Below are 6,000 nucleotides of genomic sequence, written 5' to 3' on the forward strand. Positions count from 1 at the left end.
GAATGTTCTGCTGAGTTTTTGTATTGCAAGTTCCTTCTAAAACAAAAGCAGGGCTAAGAAAACTATTTATAGAGGCTACACCAGGGGTGGGCAATTATTTTGGGCAGAGGGCCATTTACTGAGTTTTGGCAAGCCATCGTGGGCCGCATGACAGACAGCCCAGGGCAGATAAATATTAATTTTCTAAATTTTTTAAGGGCCCCACGAATGGGATAGAATGGCTTGGCGGGCTGCATCCAGCCCCCGGGCTGCATTTTCCCACCCTTGGGCTACACTGCAGGTAACCTTTAAGCTAGGTACCCAGGGTGTTGCTTCCTAGTGCCTTATCAAACTTTTCTTTCTGCCATGCAAATATATCATCCCTGTTATTAAAAACATCTGTTGTAACCACCACTTGTACACATTGTTATACATGGATGCATGTAGATAGATACAAGCAAATATATAGAATGGCAGATTTGAACTATAATGTTTTTATAACATTTTGCTCAGTATATCCTCCTGGGCCTGATATACTGGCTAGATTTGATGCTGCAAAAGTAGTATGGTGCCCCCTGGTGGCATAAACCAAAAAAAGGACACCAGTTCTTTAATGGCATCTACAGAAAAAGATAATTTTTTACACAATGTTTTTTATCAATGTGAATACCGAGGAAAAGACAAAAATGCTTGATTGAAGTTTCTGTACAGGTCCTCTGTGTCTCTTACATGTCATGAGATGACATTCAGGGAGTAAGTCTGCCTGGCTGCAAAATCTGCCCAGTGTTCCTGGTCTAAGCATGCATGGGTAAATGTTTTTCTTTCATTTTCTCTGACATCCTGTATATTCACTAGGGCTGCGTGAAACTTCAGTCACTGATTCACTTCGGAGGAGATTTGGCGGCCGAATCTCCGTATCTGAATCAAATCAAATCAGGAGACCTGTTAATCTCTCCGAATCGAATTGGAAGCCTCCAATTCAATTTGGAGAGATTCAGAGAGATTCAACAATTTGGACATAGACACAGCTTTATATGTTTTTTATACATACCTCGAAGTACCAGGCAGCTCATGAATGCTGAGATGGTGGGGAGGATGGAGCATCCCATGGGAACACGGGGTGGTCCCCAGAGAGCTTGGCAGTGGGCCCAGAAGTGGACCAGAAGCACTTCCAGTCCACTTCCAGGCCCACCATGGAGCATGCAGGGGACCCCCCCCCACCTCCTGGCTCAGAGACTGTTGCCTTCTGGGTCTGGGGGGCACCCAGGGTCCCCCTATGGCTAATCACCAAGCCAGAAGGGTGCAGGGGGGAACTCCGCATGCTTGGCAGTAGACCAGAAAGTGTACTGGAAGTACTCCAGTCCACTTCTTGATCCACCTCTGAACACACGGGGGCCCCCCCCCCCTCCTGTGGGAAGCTCCATCCGCCCCACCATCTCAGCGTTCACAAGTCATGATGGTATGTCGAATATGTTGAAAAAACATTTAAAGCTGTGTCTATGGCCAAATCGCTGATTCTCTGAATCAGAATCGAATCTTCCGATTCGGATTTGGCTGAATCGAATCGGGACAGCAATCCGAATCAGTAAATTGAATCACTGTCTCCTGAATTGGGCTGAATCCGAATTCTAATCAAACATGGCCCACTTCACACACCCCTAATATTCTCTCTGGATCTACCTAAGAAGAGGAGGAGGAAATTTTGTTTCCATTTTAATTTTTCGGAGCCACGTTCAACAAATAAAATAGGAAATGTTAATTAACCTTTTTTTATAAGGGGGATTATGGAGGTAGAGATTAAAATAAGTGACTTGCCCTAATACATAAAGTAAAAATCATAGTCAAAACCAGGGCTGGTTGGAAAATAGGAAACAGGCTGTCAAAGTCTGTCTGCCAGAATGTATCCTTTTTCATTAACAACTGTATAGAAATTTTTCAACTAGCATTCCTCACAAAGAAGGTACCCTGACTGCTAGGCCCACTGACAGCAGGGCCACAGATTCTTCAAACTATTTCAGTTAACCTGTATGTATCTCAGGTTTGCTATGAAAACCATGCATGGCATGCACAATGTTGGCTTTTGCATGTGAAGCCATGAATCTAGGAGAGTGAGAAGATCTGATTTCCATTTTGTATCACCTGCCTTAGCTGATGTAATACACAGCAACATGCATGTGCCATCCTGCTGAACATGCATGTGCGATCCTGCTTAATGCTGCTCCACTACTCACTTCATCAAGTTTTCACCTCAAAGCTGATTCAATGTGTAAGATCAAATACATAATGTTATAATCCAGTCATATATATAAAGTCTGTGTGTTTTTAGGGGACCTTTTTATGATTTTGTACCCGCCGGGCCTCGTACATCTTACCTCAGGTTTCTTTGCTCTGAGTGCTTACCGGTACTCGCCTTACCGTTGCCAGTGGCCTTATGGGAGGTCTTCACACGCGTCGCAGGTTGCCCCTTCTCGCCTGCCATGACTTTGAATCTTCCAGTGGGTAGGACTTCGTACGACGTGGTCACCCTCGTCGGTCACCTGCTTCATTGATGTCTTCTGCGAGGCTCCTCCTCCCCTACACCTCGCCCTTTTCCCAGCCCGGCGAGTTCTGGTCGCTTTCTTGATGGACTGTACACCTCCTTAAATTCTTAACAACGCGCCTGCCTCTCACTCCCTCAGTCTATTTTAGATACCTCCTCAGCCCCTTCTAAAACAGGGAAAACAAACGGAATACCCTTCACGATTCAGCTTAGCAACTTAATAAATATCACGAGAGGCATAACCTTGCCCCTGTTGGGCTTCCTCAGGGAACACGGCTAACCCCTGTACACCCCTACTTATTGACTGAGCTACCTCTGCGGGGTCCAGCTCTATGCCCCCACACCACCTATCCTGGTTGAACGTTACTCCTTCTTCTCTCTGGCAAGACCCTCTCTCTGGATCCCTTGAGGGCAGCGGCCCTCTCTCCAGGTCTCTGCAGAACCGTCGCCCTCTCTCCGGGTTTTCTCTGTCCTGCAGCCCTCTCTCTGGGTCCTCCTCAAGCTGCAACCCTCTCTCTGGGTCTTCCCAGGTCCGTTGACCTCCCCACGCCCTGGGGTCTCCTTCTGCCTCACCTCCTGGCTTCTCTGCAGGTATAGTCCTTGCTCGAGGCGCTGGCTCACTGCCGGGCTCTGCAGCTCCCTCGCAGTCTATCCGTGGAGTTGCTCCCGGCGTCTCGTGCCCCCAGCTAACACTACCAGCGAGGCTTCCTCCCGGCACATACGCGCCTCCTCTCTGTCTCACCGCCGGCCCTTTTACATCCGCCGGCCGGCGGTTGTGAGTGACGTCATCTGCCGGCCGCAGGTGCCATAAGGCATGATCAGCGCTCCGCGCGGGCTTTCCCCGCCATCCTTGCTCCTCCGCCACTCCTGCGGTAAGTAAGTTTCCCTTTTTCTCCATTCCACCCCCAGCTCCTGGCCCTGGGGTTCCCCTAGTGGCCCCAGGAGTCTCCCTGGTTTTCCTCTCCCTGTGACAGATTGGAAATCATTTTTCAGTTGTTTAGGATAAAAATTAGCCTGGCGGTCACTTTTCTAATCTTGGCATTTGGCTGCCATCTTTAAAAATGGCAGCCATGACTAACGACATGAATAAATGTCGATATCTCGGTACCTATGAGGCCAGTTTTGATTTTCTAAATGACTTTAAATAGATATTGCAATAGCCTACAAACTTCCTTTGTCTTTTGATGAGCCCACTGTTCGGCAGCTCTAAGCCTTTAATGCAAAACCCATCAATATAGACCACTTTTTCACAGTAAGAGTACTTGTTTCAAGTGGAAAGTTTTATCATTTATTTCTTCAAAGTCACACTTAATATTATTAATAACAAATGTACCAGTGCTTATGGAGCACATTTAAATAAAATAAAACGCTTTAACTCAAATTTGAAGTCGAGTCTGTGACATAGCGTACACTGGACATTCTTAATCTAGGTATTCTTCTTCTGTATCACTATGTTCTTCAGATGACTCTACAACAGTAGCTTTAATTGGCTTATCTGAATGTTCCTTTTAATTGTTTAGAGGTAATTTCACTCCATCTGGCAGTCCACTTTTAGTATGTATTACTGGTTCCAACACATCCAGCACTGACATCCACCCAAAATTCGTTGGATCAAGAGTTTGTGCACGGTGTGAATTTATCCACTTATGGACTTCATAGATGTTCCTCCTTACTCTACCCCAGAGGTCTTCAACCTTTTTAAGTAGGTCACCTTTGGTATTTAAATGCAACCCAAGATCTACTGTGTGCAACTGCCACTCCTCCCTCTCCTCCCCTGCCCAGCAGGTAAGTCTGTAGGGAGGGAAGGGGTGGGGGGACAGATGGAGGCAAAGGGGAAAAAAATTGGGTGGGGCATGCCTCCCCAGCAGGTAAGTCCCACCCAGCCGGGTCCCCACTCAACCTACCCCTGCTCCTGCCTCTGGCACTGTCCCTCACCGTGGGGGCTTCAACCTAGGCCCCATCCCTTCCCTCCCCCATGGACTGACCTCCTGGGTTGAGGCACACATATATGCATGCATGTGGGCACTCAGCCTTCCCACCCCAGCCTCAGATTGACTCCAAGAGGCTCTAAGATCTACTGGTTGGTAACCACTGCTCTACCCCCTCAGAGTCTGATCTCCCAATTAACTTTGCACAGGCTAATCTTGTTAGCAGACCTGTAGAGAGCTCATTAAATGGTGGGGAGGTCTAAATCAACAAATTAGAATTACAGTAAATGAGGTGCCAGCTTTGCATTAAACCAGCAATTCTCAAGCAAGGTGCTGTAGACTATTAGCACTGCTAGGTTTACAAACACCTACATATGATTTACAAGATAAACCTATAGATTACTATTTGAACTCCCTGGCATTAAAAACATTCTGATCTCTTGTGGCCTTTCTGATATCTTCGCAACAACACTGCTTTATTTTTGTCTGTAGTCAAAACACAAGTGAAAACTAAGTGGTGGCCTTTACTGAGGGTGCCTCAAGTCTAACAAGGGGTTCCTGGAATCTTAAAAATTTACCAACCACTACATAAAACAAAAATGGCTTTGCTCAGGTCCTCCTGTCATACCCATTTTGCTAGGAACTAGGAAATGGAAAGCAGAGCAGGAAGTCAGGTGTGGGAGGGTAGATTAGCAAGCAGGAGAGGAAAGAGTAGGGAGGGAGCAGAAGATAGGGCAGGAGGTCAGGAAGGGAGCACAATTAGGAAGCAGAGAGCAGAGCAGGAGGGAGCACAGACTAGGGAGCAGCAAGAGGAGAATGAGCAGGGAGCCCGAGAAGGTGGAACAGGAGGTCAGACAGGGAGCATCAACTAGGGAGCGGAAAGCAGAGCAGGAGGTTAGGTGGAGAGCATAAACTAGGAAGCGAAAAGAGAATAGGCAGGGAGCAGGTCAGGCAGGGATTGTGGACGAGGGAGCAGAAAGCAGAGCAGGAGGGCAGTTGGAGAAGCATAGACCAGGGAGCAGAAAACAGCGGCAAGAAGTGGAACAATAGCACAGGCAGGGGAAAAGGCAGGCGAGTGGCAGTGCGGGAGGGCGCGGGGCTCATTCGCGACCCGGCCGAAAAGGCCGTCCCAGCTGCCCCGCAGCACCAACACGCACCGCCCCGCCCCTCCGCAGAGGCAGACTCAGAGCCCAAGCCAGCCCTGCGCCTGCGCAGTTAGCACGCGGGTAGGGGCGGGACGGGTGACGTGGATGCTACAAACAAGGCAGTTGGGGGCGGGGAGATGACAGAGGCGGAAAGGTGAGGCGCGTGGCCTGGTTGCGTCTGTCCAGGAAACACCCAAATAAAAGTGGGGGGTAATGTGAATCTGGAACAAACCAAGCCCCACTATAGGTGGTGGGGGTAGAGTTCTATGTCCTCCAATCAGGACCAGCCTTATATTTGGGTCACCCGGAAGCATAGCTGAGAGGGCGGGGAGTTTCTGGAGGCGAGGTTCTCAAGCAGCCAATCAGGCGGCGCGTTATAGGCAGCCCATGGGTGGGGCGGTGCCGCGCT

The 6,000-nt window shown here is 48.6% G+C and overlaps 1 protein-coding gene across 2 annotated transcripts in view; it reads left to right on the forward strand.

Annotated features, from left to right (window-relative positions):
* Positions 1-6,000, forward strand: part of YIPF4 (Yip1 domain family member 4) — a 55,010-nt gene that overhangs the window by 29,415 nt on the left and 19,595 nt on the right. The window lies entirely within an intron of this gene.

The sequence above is a fragment of the Alligator sinensis genome, unplaced genomic scaffold (genome assembly GCF_000455745.1).
Source record: "Alligator sinensis unplaced genomic scaffold, ASM45574v1 scaffold489_1, whole genome shotgun sequence".
Taxonomy (NCBI): Eukaryota; Metazoa; Chordata; order Crocodylia; family Alligatoridae; genus Alligator; species Alligator sinensis.